Source organism: Mirounga leonina, unplaced genomic scaffold (assembly GCF_011800145.1).
Source record: "Mirounga leonina isolate KUSES-001 unplaced genomic scaffold, KU_Mleo_1.0 Mir_82, whole genome shotgun sequence".
Taxonomy (NCBI): Eukaryota; Metazoa; Chordata; class Mammalia; order Carnivora; family Phocidae; genus Mirounga; species Mirounga leonina.
In genome coordinates this window covers 12,798,203-12,813,879 of record NW_023270825.1, presented here as the reverse complement: position 1 = coordinate 12,813,879, position 15,677 = coordinate 12,798,203, and the positions used below count along the sequence as shown (strand labels likewise).

At 40.7% G+C, this 15,677-nt stretch overlaps 1 protein-coding gene and 1 non-coding gene across 7 annotated transcripts in view; both read right to left on the bottom strand.

Moving 5' to 3' along the window:
- TTC7B (tetratricopeptide repeat domain 7B) overlaps positions 1-15,677 on the bottom strand; it is a 249,851-nt gene that overhangs the window by 186,045 nt on the left and 48,129 nt on the right. The gene's annotated exons all lie outside the window — the stretch shown is intronic.
- Positions 961-1,090, bottom strand: LOC118002761. The gene has a single exon (XR_004677149.1). It is a non-coding gene; the product is annotated as a small nucleolar RNA SNORA11 (small nucleolar RNA).

The window sequence follows — 15,677 nt, the reverse complement described above, 5'->3', positions numbered from 1 at the left end:
CACAGAATGAGAGTTTTTGTTTTTTTGGTTTTTTTTTTTTTAAGCATTTTTTTTTTAAAGATTTTATTTATTTATTTGAGAGAGAGAGAATGAGAGACAGAGAGCACGAGAGGGAAGAGGGTCAGAGGGAGAAGCAGACCCCCTGCTGAGCAGGGAGCCCGATGCGGGACTCGATCCCGGGACTCCAGGATCACGACCTGAGCCGAAGGCAGTCGCTTAACCAACTGAGCCACCCAGGCGCCCGAGTTTTTGGTTTTAATACAGTCTACACTATCAATTTTTTCTTTCATGGACAATGATCTTGGTGTGGTATATAAAACCCCACTGCCAAACCCAAGGTCACCTAGATTTTCTTCTGTGTTATCTTCTAGAAATTGTACAATTTTGCATTTTACACTTAAGGCTACAATCCATTCTGAGTTAACATTTGTGAAAGGTCTGTTTGTGTCTAGATTTTTGTCTTTTGGATGTAGATGTCCAGTTGTGCCCAGCACGATTTGTTGGAGAAACTATCTTTTGAATTGCCTTTGCACCTTTGTCAAAAATCAGTTGACTATAGTTGAATGGGTATATTCCTGGCCTCTCTGTTCTGTTCCATTCATTTCTTTGTCTATTCTTTCCCCAATATTATGCTGTCCTGATTACTGTACACTTTTTTATTTATTTTTAAAGATTTTATTTATTTATTTGACAGAGAGAGAGACAGCGAGAGAGGGAACACAAGCAGGGAGTGGGAGAGGGAGAAGCAGGCTTCCCGCGGAGCAGGGAGTCCGATGCGGGGCTCGATCCCAGGATCCTGGGATCATGACCTGAGCGGAAGGCAGACGTTTAACGACTGAGCCATCCAGGCGCCCCCACCATTTTATTTTAAATAGCTCTATTGAGGGATAATTTATATGCCATACAATTCACTAGTTTAAGTATAATTCAACAACCTCGATTTTTTTTTAATTTTGTGAAACATGTAGGGTATTTGTACATAGGAAGGTCACAAGTTTTGTGCCCCTTGTCACAATGAACCCAGATTCCTTTTGGGTGTGTTGTAAACAGAGGGGCCATTTCTTCAGGCCCCCTGCTCTGAGCACACCCCTCACAACTTTTAATAAACCCAGAGCTGTGTAACCATCAACACAGTGCAGTTGGAGAACATTCCCATCATCCCCAAATGACCCTTTCTGCCCCAAAGAAGTCAATCCCTATTCCCACCCCCTGCTTCAGGCAACCACTAATTTGCTTTCTATTTCCATAGATTTACCTTCTCTGGACATTTCATAAACACAGAATCATAGAATACGTGGCCTTTTGTGTCTAGCTTCTTTCACTTAGCACAATGTTTTCAATGTGCATCCAAATTGTAGCAGTACTCCATTTCTTTGTATTCCTGTATGGATAGACTGCATTTTATCTGCCCATTTGCCACTAATGGACATTTGGATTGTTGCCACTTTTTGGCTACTATGAATAATGCTGCCATGAACATTCATTCATAGTTTTTTTGTGTGGATATATGTTTTTAATTCTCTTTTAATGGGTATATACTTAGAAGTGGAATTACTGGGTCAGATAATACATTTATTTTTAACTATTTAAGAAATACCAAGCTGTTTTCCAAAGTGGCAATACCATCTTACTATTCCCATCAACAAATTACAGTGCTGGGGCGGGGGGAGGCGGGTTCCGTTTCTCCACATGCTGCCCAACACTCATCGCTGCCTGTTTTATCATAGCCATCCTAATGGGTGTGAAGTGCTTATCTCATGGTTTTGATGGGCGTTTCCATAATGACTAATGATACTGACTATCCTTTCATGTGCTTATTGTTATCCATGTATCTTTTTTGGTGAAATGTCTATTAAAATCTTTTATCCATTTTTATTGGGTTGCTTGTTTTCTTATTACTGAGTTTTGAGAGTTCTTTATGTATTGTGAATACAAGTTTTCTATCAGATATGTGATTTGCTAATATTTTCTTTCAGCTATGAAGTTTCGTCATTCTCTTAACAGGTCTTTTGAAGATTAGAAATCTTGAATTTTGATGAAATCAAATTTATCAATATTTTCTCCTCTAAATTGTGCTTTGGGCTTCATATCTAAGAAATCTTTGCCCAGCCTGAGGCTACAAAGGTTTTTTTTTCCTTATATGTTCTTGTAAAACTTTTATAGGGTTAGGTTTTACATCTAGGTCTATGATCCATTTGAAAATCATCTTTGTACATGTTGCAAGGTAGAGATTGACGTTTACTTCTGTATAGATAGAGAGCCAAGTATGCTGGTACCACTTATCAAAGATTTGCCTTTGCACTTTTTGAAAAATCAGATGGGCACAATCTTTCCTGGACTCTCTGTGCTGTGCCAATGAGCCATTTGTCTATATTTACGCCAGTATCACCCTGTCTTGACTCCCATACCTTTATAAATCTTGAAAGTAGTGTTAGTGTTCCAATTGTGTTCTCTTTTATCAGTTTTCTTGGTTAATCTTAGTCTTTTTCATTTCCATATAAAATCTGCTTGTCAATATATATATTTTTAAGTTGGCTGGGATTTTGACTGAGATTATGTTGAATTTATAGATCAATTTGGGGAGAACTGGCATCTTAACCATATGAGTTTTCTGACCCATGATCACAACATGTCTCTTCATTTATGTAGGTCTTTAACATCTCTTGACAATGATTTGTAGTTTTCAGTGTACATGCCTTGCAAACCTTTTCTCAGATTTACCCTTAAGTATTTCATATTTACTGTGTTGTAAATGGTATTGTTCTAATTTCAATTTCCTTTTGTTCATTGCTATAGATTTTGGGGGCACCTGCATGGCTCAGTAGGTTAAGTGTCCGACTCTTGATTTCAGCTCAGCTCATGATTTTGGGGCCATGGGATCGAGCCCCATGCTGGGCTCCTTGCTCAGCGGGGAGTCTGCTGGAGATTCTCTCTCCCTCTCCTTTTGCCCCTCCCCCCCAAAATAAATAAAAAATCCTTAAAAAATACAATAGATTACTGAATACTGACCGATCTTGAATTCTGTAACCTTGCTGAATTTACCTATTAGATCTACCACCGTTTTTGTGGGTTTCCTCAGAATTTCTACACAGACAATCATGCTGTTTGCAAATACAGGCAGTTTTGCTTCATCCTTTCTAATCCGGATGTCTTTTATTTCTATGTATTGCCTTATGCCTCATTATACAAGAACCTCCAGCACACTGTTGAATGTAGTGGTGAGGGCAGACATCCTTATCTCATTCCTGTTTAGGGAGAAAGCACTCAGTCTTTCACCATTAGGTTTGATGTTAACTATGAGTGTTTCACAGATGCCCTTTATCAGGTCAAGGAAAAGCTCTTCTACACCAATTTGGCTATGAGTTTATATCAAGAATGGATGCTGGATTTTCTCAAATCCTTTTTCTTTGTCCACTGAGATAATTGTATAGCTTTTTCTCTTTTAGTTTTTTAACCTGGTGTATTACATTGACTGATTTTCAAATAGTAAAACAAACTTCCTTTCCTGAGATAAACCCCACTGACCATGATGTGTTATTCTTTTTTATATTTTCAGATTTGATTTGTTAAATTTTTGCTTAAAATGTTTTTCATCTATGTGATGAACAAATAGTTCATCAACTATTTGTCCGTAGTTTTCCTGTAACAGTTTTGGTATTTGTGTGAATGCTAACTTCATAAAATGACTTGAGAAATATTCCCTCCTCTTCAATTTTCAGGAGGAGTTGGTGGGGAATTGTTATTTTGTTCTTACATTTTTGGTAGAATTTACCAGGAAAGCCATCTGGACCTAGAGTTTTCTTTGTGGGAAGCTCTTTAACTATAAATTCAATGTCTTTGATATAGGGTTGTTCAGATTATCTCTTTCTTCTTAACTGAGCTTTGATAGTTTATATCTTTCAAGTATTTTATCCATTTCTTCTGAGTTGTCAAATTTACTGACATAATGTTTTTTATAATATTCCCTGATCCCTTTAATATCTATAGAATCTCTAAGGATGGCCCCTGTCTCATCCTGATTTAGGCGACTTGTGTTCTCTCTTTTTATCCTGAACAGTCCGGCTAATGGTTTATCAGTTTTATTGAAACTCTCAATAAAGATGTTTTTATTTCATTGATTTTGGTTTTACCAATTTTTCTCTATTGGTTTCCTGTTTTCTATTTCATTTATTTCTGCTCTAATTTGCATTATTTCCTTTCTTCTGCATACACTGGATTTGATTTACTCTTCCTTTTCTAATTTCTTAAGGTGGATGTTAAAGTATAAATCTAAGACCTTTTTTCTTTCCTAATATAGGCATTTAGTCATAAATTCCTCCCTAAGTACTGCTTTAGCAATATCCTACAAATATTGATTGATTGTCATTTTTATTTTCATTCAGTTCACAATATTAATTTAACTTTTGATTTCTCCTCTAGAAATGTATTATTACTTATGATTTTATTTCTCTTCTTTCATTCATGACCCCAAATAGCCAAAGGAATTTTGAAAAAGAAAACCAAAGCTGGAGGCATCACAATTCCAGACTTCACGCTCTATTACAAAGCTGTCATCATCAAGACAGTATGGTACTGGCACAAAAACAGACACACAGATCAACGGAACAGAACACGGAACCCAGAAATGGACTCTCAACTCGATGGTCAACTAAGCTTCAACAAAGCAGGAAAAGAATATCCAATGGAAAAAAGACAGTCTCTTCAACAAATGGTGTTGGGAAAATCGGACAGCCACATGCAGAAGAATGAAACTAGACCACTTTCTTATACCACACACAAAAATAAACTCAAAGTGGATGAAAGACCTAAATGTAAATCCAGGATGAAAGACCTAAAACAGGAATCCATCAAAATCCTAGAAGAGAACACAGGCAGCAATCTCTTTGACCTCAGCCACAGCAACTTCTTGCTAGACACGTCTCCAAAGGCAAAAGAAACAAAAGCAAAAATGAACTATTGGGACTTCATCAAGATAAAAAGCTTTTGCACAGCAAAGGAAACAGTCAACAAAACTAAAAGGCAACCTATGGAATGGGAGAAGATATTTGCAAATGTCTTATCAGATAAAGGGCTAGTATCCAAGATCTATAAAGAACTCATCAAACTCAACACCCAAAAAAACAAAAAAAATCAAGGGGCACCTGGTTGGCTCCGTCAGTTAAGCGACTGCCTTCAGATCAGATCATGATCTCAGGGTCCTGGGATCGAGCCCCATGTCAGGCTCCCTGCTAAGTGGGGAGTCTGCTTCTCCTTCTCCCACTTGTGCTCCCTCTCTCTCAAATAAATAAATAAAATCTTTTTTTAAAAATCCAGTCAAGAAATGGGCAGAAGACATGAACAGACATTGCTCCAAAGAAGACACAAATGGTCAATAGACACGTAAAAAAATGCTCAACATCATTCGGCATCAGGGAAATACAAATCAAAACCACAATGAGATACCACTTCACACTAGTCAAAATGGCTAAAATTAACAAGTCAGGAAACAAAAGATGTTGGTGAGGATGGGGAGAAAGGGGAAGCCTCCTATACCGTAGGTGGGAATGCAAGCTGGTAAAGCCACTCTGGAAAACAGTATGGAGGTTCCTCAAAAAGTTAAACATAGAGCTACGCTACGACTCAGAAACTGGACTACTGGGTATTTACCCCAAAGATACAGATGTAGTGAAAAGAAGGGGCACATGGCAGCAATGTCCACAATAGCCAAAATACGGAAAGAGCGCAGATGTCCATCAACAGAGGTATGGATAAATATGTATGTATGCACACCACATCTTCTTTATTCTCACACACACACACACACACACACACACACACACACACAGGAATATTACTCAGCCATCAAAAAGAATGAAATTTTGGTATTTGCAATGATGTGGATGGAGCTAGACAGTACTATGCTAAGCGAAATAAGTCAGTCAAGGAAAGACAATTATCATTTGACCTCACTCATGCGTGGAATTTAAGAAACAAAACAGATGAACATAAGGGAAGGGAAGGAGAAATAAAATAAGACAAAAAAGAGAGAGGGAGGCAAACCATAAGAGACTCTTAACTATAGGGAACAAACCGAGGGTTGCTGGAGGGGAGGTGGGTAGGGGGAGGGGGTAATTGGGTGATGAGCATTAAGGAGGGCACCTGATGTAATGAGCACTGGGTATTGTATGCAACTGATGATCACTGAATTCTACCTCTGAAACTCATAATACCATATATGTTAATTAAATTGAACTGAAATTAAAAAACTAAAAAAAAAAATATTATTTAGTTGTCAAATACTTGGGGATTTTCCCAAGATCTTTCTATCATTGATTCCTAAATTAATTCCATTATGGTCTGTGCAGATAAAGGCTAAGCAGGCTTGGGATGTTCAAACTCTGCACATTCCAAAGTTAAGGACTGGCCCTTGTGCAGCTCTTGGGGAATACCCTCTAAGCCCCTGGAATATCACACCTCATAAAAGTGTCTTTGTATACCTGAGGCCTCAGGCCATACCAGATGGTTATACTTACAATGTGATTTATGGTGAAGGCTGTGGGCCACACTGTATCAGTCTGACCTCTGGAGGTACTAAACACTGAATAATTAGGTTCCATGGGTGCTCCATTTCTACATGACAGAACTCCCAATAAAAACTCAAAACACCAAGGTTGGAGTGAGCTTCCCTGACTGGCAATACTCTGTAAGTGTTGTCCCACAACATTCGGGGGAGAATTAAGTGCTGTCCACATGAGCCGACTCAGGGAAGACCATTGATAGCTTGAGCCTGATCTCTCCTGGACTCCACCCTAAGCACCTTTTCCCTTTACACATTGTAATCTGTAGCCTTTTGTTGTAATCAACGGAAACTGAGTAGAACAGCTTTTCTGAATTCTGAGCTTTCTAGTGAATCACTGACCTGAGGGTTGACACAGGTCAGGGAACATACTCGAACCCTTCCAATTTATAAAACTTGTTTCTGGCCCAGAATATGGTCAATCTTGGTAATGTTCCATTACACTCGAAAAGAATGTGTATTCTGTTGGGTGGAGTGTCATATAAATGTCAATTAGGTCAAACTGGTAGACCGTTTTGTTCCAGGATCTTGTACTTGCTCTATTACGTATGGAAACGGGTACTGACATCTCCGAGCAGAACTGTCAGTGGTCGCTTTAGGGCCTAACTCATCACGGTCCAGAAGTCACATCACATACATACAGTCCAACACCTTTACAACTGCATACTTCTGTTCCTCTCTTTCCAGTCTTTATCCTCTCATTATATACATTTTACTTTCACACAGGTTATAAGTCCCACCCTACAGAGTTATCATTTTCATTGAAACGATCAATGATCTTTTAAAGACATCTAAATAATAAGGAAGAACGCATACAGCCATCAACATAGCTGTGACTTCCAGCGCCCTTCCTTCCTTTGTGTGGATTCATATTTCCTTCCAGCATCATTTTCCTTCTATGTAAAGGGACTCCTTTAACATTTCTCGTGGTTGCAGTCCAGCTAATGATGGTTTCGTTCAGCTGCTGTATGTCTGAAAAAGGCTCTTCTTGGCCCTCATTTTTGAGAGACATTTTCACTAGGTATGGAATTCAAAGCTGATGGTTCACTCCCCGCCCACCCGGTATTCTAAAGGTGTTGCCCCCCTATATTCTCACTTGCATGGTTTCTTTTCTTTTTTTTTTTTTTTTATTAACATATAATGTATTATTTGTTTCAGGGGTACAGGTCTGTGATTCATCAGTCTTACACAATTCACAGCGCTCACCACAGCACATACCCTCCCCAATGTCCATCACCCAGCCACCCCATCCCTCCCACCCCCCTCCACTCCAGCAACCCTCAGTTTGTTTCCTGAGATTAAGAGTTTCTTATGGTTTGTCTCCCTCTCTGGTTTCATCTTGTTTCATATTTCCCTCCCTTCCCCTATGATCCTCTGTCTTATTTCTCAAATTCCTCATATCGGTGAGATCTTATGATACTTGTCTTTCTCTGATTGACTTATTTAGCTTAGCATAATACCCTCTAGTTCCATCCACGTCATTGCAAATGGCAGATTTCTCCTTTTTGATGGCTGCATAATATTCCACTATATATATATACACACACCACATCTTCTTTATCCATTCATCTGTTGATGGACATCTAGGCTCTTTCCATAGTTTGGCTATTGTGGGCATTGCTGCTATAAACATTGGGGTGCAGGTGCCTCTTCGGATCCCTACATTTGTATCTTTGGGGTAAATACCCAGTAGTGTAATTGCTGGGTCGTAGGGTAGCTCTATTTTCAACTTTTTGAGGAACCTTCATACTGTTTCCCAGAGTGGCTGCACCAGCTTGCATTCCCACCAACAGTGTAGGAGGGTTCCCCTTTCTCCGCATCTTCGCCAACATCTGTTGTTTCCTGACTTGTTAATTTTGGCCATTCTGACTGGTGTGAGGTGGTATCTCATTGAGGTTTTGATTTGGATTTCCCTGATGCCCAGTGATGTTGAGCACTTTCTCATGTGTCTGTTGGCCATTTGGATGTCTTCTGCCCATTTCTTGATTGGATTAGTTGTTCTTTGGGTGTTGAGTTTGATAAGTTCTTTATAGATTTTGGACACTAGCCCTTTATCTGATATGTCATTACTTGCACAGTTTCTGACAATAAATCTACGACCATTATGTTTGTCCCTCGGCATGTAATGTGTCTTTCTTTCTGGCTGCTGTTTAGATTTTCTCTTTATCACTGGTTGTGAGCAGTTTGGCTTATGAAGTGTTTTGGTTCAGTTTTCTTCATGTTTCTTGTGCTTGGGCTTCATTGAGCTTTCTGGATCTGAGGATTTATAGTTTTCATAAAATTTGAAAAATGTTCAGCCATTATTTCTTCAAAAATTTTTTATCTACCCCCCTCATTTGGGGACCCCAATTACATGCATATTAGGCCATTTAAAGTTACCCACAGCTCACTTATGCTCTCTCCACTTTTTTTTTTTTTAAGATTTTTAAAAAAATTTATTTACTTGACAGAGAGAGACACAGCGAGAGTGGCAACACAAGCAGGGGGGAGTGGGAGAAGGAGAAGCAGGCTTCCCACGGAGCAGGGAGCCCGATGCAGGGCTCGATCCCAGGACCCTGGGACCATGACCTGAGCCGAAGGCAGACGCTTAATGACTGAGCCACCAGGCACCTTGCTCTCTCCACTTTTTAAAAAGAATATTTTTCTCTCTGTTTCATTATGGATGGTTTCTATTACTATGCCTTCAAGTTCACCAATTTCTTCAATGTCTAATCTGCCATTAACCACAGCCAGTGTATTCTGCATCTCAAACACTGAAGTTTTCAATTCTAGAAACTTGACTTATGTCTATTTTTATCTTGCAAGTCTCTACTCAATTTTTAAATGGAAGGAATACAGTTCTAATACCTGTTTTAATGCCCCTCCAGTCCTAGATGCTCAATATTCAATCCCTTCCCATTTAGAGCTAATTTTGTTTATGCAGTTGCAAAAAAATCACTAAGCAGCCTCTCTCCAGTGTGAACTCTGTTACAACCTCTTGAAATTTTCTTTGGAGGCGAATACAAGATAAACTGAATGAGTTCAATGGGAGTATTAGTTGAGTTTATTTATATAAAGCACTCAACAAGAGTTTGCTATTATTATTATTATTATTACTATCACAACAAATTGTCTTATACTCAAAAACAAACAAAACAAAACAAAACTGAACAAATTCACCACTTGGCAGACCAGCTCTAAAACTACTCAGAAGCATGCACTTGCCTGGAGCTTCCTAAATGTGCTTTAAGTGTTCACTTGTGAAAATTTAAACCACCAGAAAACAACAAAAAGAGATAAATTATTTCATAATCTGCCTTCTGCTTGCATGAGAAATAACCAAATAATGTGCAGGTTTATCAGGAATTTAATATAGAGAAAAAAGAATTCTCCAGAGTGTGTCAAAGGGCCAGGAAAATAAAATGGGTCTCTTCTTTGGCACTGGGTAACACTGCAGTCTGGCCCCTGACTGCTAACGCTCCTGAAGATGACCAAGGCCCACAGGGACCTGCCAGGCCCACTAAATCAAAGAAAAGCCAAATCTAGTTCAACACAGTTTGTCTACCATCTGTATTTGGAGGTCTGAAATATTTGAAATCCAGTCATCTAGGCTGCAATCCATTACATGAATAGTTGGTAAGAACACTCACACTAGTTATACAACTTAATCCTCTGCTGTGAGGAGAGACTGGTGTTTTCTCTGGGCCTGTGTTCTTATTAGGGAGATATGTGGACACCAAGGACAAATGGGTCCCCGGCAAGGAGTCCATTCTTAGGTAGGGGGCCCTTTATGGCGAACATTATTCCTTTCCTTCTCCCAAATGCTATGACATCCTCTCCATCTGTCACCAGGCACATCCCAGAGCAGTAGTAGAGTCTTGACTTACCACAGTGAATTCGTGGCTAGGCAGCTCAGTTCCAGAATAATCAGTTCTCTGTCAGAAGCTACTTACAGGACCTCTCGACTAGACTATAAATTTTCCAGCATCTGGGATCAGATCAACACTGTCTGAGAAGCGAGTCCTGAGGTCATGGCCCAAACTGGCCCCCCTTAAAATGTCAGATGACACCTTGTCAGTTTGGAAAGCAATCATCAGTAATGTTTTGAGTTACTTTCTTTTTTCCAGAGAAATGCATGACCAAGAAAGTGAAAAACAGACTTGACAAATAGCTGGTCTGACAGCAATGCCTAACGCACATCTTGATAAGCTCGGAACCTCCAAAATCAAAGGTGCCTGCAAAGACTGGAAATCAAGCGCTCGCTGCCCGATCATCGCGGCCAACTTCAAAGCAGGGATGCAAACTGTGGCGGACCGTGTGCTCTGACTGACAGAATGCTGGGTCGCCACTGGACACAAACCCTATCTCCCTGCCCCAGGAGGGAATTCCCACAGGTAGACTCACTTCTGAAAGGCCCTGCCTAGGAAGGGTTTAACACATTTAAATAAATTCAGGATAAGAAAAGCATGTGCATCACACTTGACTGCTTTCGAAGCTCTTCCGTGGACACTGGCCTATTTGGTTCTGTTTAATAGGCACCATCCTCCTTCCAATCTTGTGGAAAAAGAACGTCTCCGAAAAGTGAAGTGACAGGCCGAAGGTGTTTCCAGGGGCCAGAAGGATGTGGTAAGAGGGCCCAGGAGTGGGGGCATGTAACCTGCCCCAGGCAGTATCCTAAGGGAAGAAACAAACACCGAGGGCTCAACATGGCTGGAGGTCTGGCTGAGGAAGTGGAAAGCTGTACATCTTACCACCAAAAACTCCGGAAGGGTAATCACCCTCCAATTCTTTCAGGACTGTTCAAATTTGAGAAGCCTCAGCGAGGAGCCTGATCTGGGTATGTTAAGACTGAAGAGTTTCGACAATGATAAAGGTTCATGAATCAAGGCCTCCTCTGCACCCAGCGCTCTGCCTGGGTTTGACAAGCCCCATTTATAATCCCCACCGCCACCCTACCAGGAAGGTGTTAACAGCGCCTTACAGATAAGACTGAACTTTGGGCTCCAGAGCTAGTAAATGATAGAGCCATGTTTCGACCCCTGGGCTATCTGACCACAGAACCCTACTCACAATATCCAGTCTCACTGAACTGCTGACAGCATATTCAGTGTCTGATAAGAGCAAGCACAATAAAAATGAGTTTCAAATTGTAAAGGCACAGAAGTCAAGGTCCGGGGCCCAGAGGCAGGGATCTCTCCCACCCAGCACTGCACCACCCTCGCAGGTCTGAGGGTCACTGGCCCTTCCGCTCCTTGTCTGCATCAGGAAGGGCTCAACTACTGGGAGACCAGCTTGAGCTGTACAACTCTGCACCACTACCAGCCAAAACAAATATTTTGACTTTTTAAATCGCATTAAAATGAACAAGGAATTAATTTCTTACAAAGTTATGCAATGTGATAGAAGTCCATAAAATATAATTACATGAACTATGTACTACAACATTAGGCATTGTTTCCTCGTTTATCTTAACCGCATCTCTGGCAGCCAGACCCAGGACAGGTACACTCTACTCTGATGCTTTGCTGTAACATGACCCGTAAGGGAGTTTATAACTGGAAGTACCAGAAAAATGTCATTCATAATACCCTGTCTCTGATCACCCAGCCTTGCGGTATGGACTTCAAAGACAGTAAGACAATTTCCAGGGATCTCAATTTCCAAGGCTGAAAAGAAACTCAGGAAAAGAGAGTCAAGATCTTCAAAGCAAAGTCCTGGCAAAGGCAGCCCCAGATTGCTGGTCCTGTGCTCTCACCTCTAGAATGGCCAGGTTCCCACAGGTGTCACACGTACTCAACTCAGAGGAAGAACAGGGTATAGAGAGGAGAAACCAATGGAAACCACCACATGCTGGTGGGAGTGGGCGTGGGCGTGGGGGTGGCTGGCCCAGACTTCCTATGGAGTCCCTGTCAATCCAGTGCCTCTCGGATTTTTAGTGGTCTCTGGCCTGGGAGACTCAGTTGGCCCCTTCTAGGTGCTTTTGGAAATTGCTGTCTTCTTTTCCAGAGTCAGCATCTTCTTCTTAGAAGATGTGCATGGACACACACAGACACACACATGCACGCACGCACATGCCACTCATAAAAGAAGATGCCAGACCCTGAATCAGACATTCACCTGCCAGAGCAGATGACATTTCAAAGCCCCTTCCATAATTCTGTGAGCAAATGAGATGTTAATTCAACCTAAAATGTTCACGGAGTTTGCAATTTGAACTTATGCTCACTAAGTCACTACTTAGTAACAACATAATAGTAATAACAACACATAGTGAATACTAGCTACACACCAGACACTTCTGAGAGTTGGCATAACTGACCTGACCTTCACAAGAATGCTCTGAGAGAGGATTCACCATCATCCCATTTTAGAGATGAGGAGACTGGTCTCAGCACCATTAAGTAACGCAGCCAAGATTATGCAACTGGTAAGTGTCAGAGCTAGGATTCCAACCAGATACTCTTACTTGAGTTTTTGCTCTTAGCTTTTTCATTACATTCTCTCATGTCTCTGATTTACCCATCTCTATAGGTAAAGCAATACTATGTAGAGGCTAAGAACTTGGGCTCTGGAGCCAGACTCCCTGGTTTCCAACCCATAGCTGACTTTGTACGTAAAATGTTATGTGCTTGGAACAGTACCCAACATATAGTAAGCCCCTGAAAAATTAAATTCAGAATTAAATGCAGTTAACATTTTAGGACACACCCTCAAGACCACTATTATCTTTAGGTAATAGCAGGCTGGAAGGTCTCCAAGTGGGAGCATTTTATTAATTTGCTGTATTTTTATACATATTTTAATAACAGCTTTATTGAGATATTACCTAAATACCACAAAATTCACCTGTTTAAAAAATCACAAGTCAGTGGTATTAGCATATTTGCATTGCTGTGGAACTAGCCCCATTAGCTAATTCAAGAACATTCTCATCACCCCAAAGAGAAATCCCATACCCATGAGCAGTTACTCCCCATTCCACCCTCCTCCCAGACCCTGGCAGCCACTAATCCACTTTCTGTCTCTATGGATTGGCCTGTTCTGAATATTTCATGTCAATGGAATCCTACTGTATGAGACCTTTTGTCTCTGCTTCTTTCACTCAGCATGTTTTCAAGGTTCGTACCTCTTATACCAAGTATAGAACTTCATTCCTTTTTTTTAATTGAGGGGAAATTCACACAACATAAAATTAGCCATTTTTAAATATTTAATAGCATTTATTACAGTCACAATATTGTGTAATCTCTATCTAGTTCCAAAAACTCTATTCTTTTTATTGCTGAATAATATTTCACGGTACGGGTATCACACATTTATTCATCCATTCATCAACTGATGGCCATTTGGGTTATTAACACTTTCCAGAAATTATGAAAAACAGTGCCATTAATATTCATGTACTGGTTTTTGTGTAGACATATGTGTTCTTGTTGTTGTTCTTTTGTTTTGTTTTCTTTTTGCTTTTTTAAATTTTTTTATTTTAATTCCAGTGTAATTAACATAGTGTAATATTAGTTTCAGGTGGACAACGCAGTGATTCAACAATTCCTTACATTACTCAATGCTCATCATAAGTGTGGACATATGTTTTTAATTCTCTTGAATATATACCTAGAACAAAACTGATATAGAACATGGGGTATTATTATAATTACATAATTATTATAATTATATAATATTAAAGTATTATATTACTTTCAATCTTTGTTCTAAAAAAAATCACATTACTACCTAACTGCCACACTGCTGGGTAAAATATTAAGAAATGAAAATACAAGGGCTTCTGAGTAGACAGACCTGGACTCAAAAATCCTTGCTTTTCCACTGATCAGCTCGGTGGCTTTGAGAAAGCTGTTCAGTGTTTCGGAGCCTCTCTGTTTCCTCGTCAAGTAAATGGGACTAATAGCACTTGCTCCAATTACTATGAGGCTTAGCCCAGTGCCTGGCACAGTGAAGTAAGTACTTAATAAATGGTAACTACTACTACCAACAAGCACCTTTCCCGGGGGCAATGACAAACCATCTTTTTTGAGAGGTGTTTGAAAAAGAAAAGTACCGAGAAGAAAATAACAATCATCCATATTCCCACCATTCGGAATTAAACACAGTTAACATTTTAGCACACACCCTCAACCTTAACCATTCATGATGCCATGTAAACTCTGGTCTCAGCTCTAGTTTCTTTCCTAAGAAAAGCAGACTGACTCATAGTCCTAGGAGATCCCTATAGTGCAAAGTGTAGGCCCTGGGTGCCCCAACTACAGCAAGGAATGACGGCTGCCAGTGAACAGATGTGCCTGTCCTTTCTTCATTTCCAAAATTCTCACAGAGCACCCCCTGTGTGCAGTGCTCTGGTGAGGGCTGGCCTTTACAGAACAGACCCCGGTCTTCTCCCTGGAGAAGCTCACCTCTAGTGCAATGGAGGAGAAAGACATTTTCAAAACAATGTAAGAAGTGCAGAGACTCAGACAAATCAGGTATCACAGAAGAACTAAGAACAAGCACCTCAGTGGACCTTGGCCTAGGACTCCAGCCCCCAAACTTTCTTTGGTCTCTCTGAGTCTCTGCTTGCTTCCAAAAGGAGAACCAATGAGGAGCCTATTAACACAACCAACATTAAATATGAATATGGGTCAGTGGCAATAAAAGGGCTCTTACTCTTCTTACACCATCTAAATATAAACAGGAAGCTTTGACTAGCAACCTGAGATGAGTGGCTGCACAGCATGTGGCCTCCCACCAGTGGCAGCCTGGTTCCATCTAGCTGGGAGGAGGCCTGAGATCACCAGTGGGAAGGCTTATGCTGCACAACGCCCCCCCCCCACCCCCCGCCCTCCCGCCACCATGCCCTGGCCTCAAAGCTCCTCCCACTCTTGCACCCCCACAGCCACTTTTTCTGTGTTTGGCACACTAGCAAAAGCAGGCACTCAGCAAGGACTCCCCCGGCCCCCCCTCTATCACCTTATTCCCTCCACCCTTCCACTTTTCTATGCAACTGCTTTTTTCACGGTACCCAAAGGGATCTAAAGGCAAGAAGGAAAGGAAAGGAAAGGAGAAAGGAAAGAGGAAAGGAAAGAGGAAAGGAAAGAGGAAAGAGGGAAGGGAAGGGAAGAGGGAAGGGAAGGGAAGAGGGAAGGGA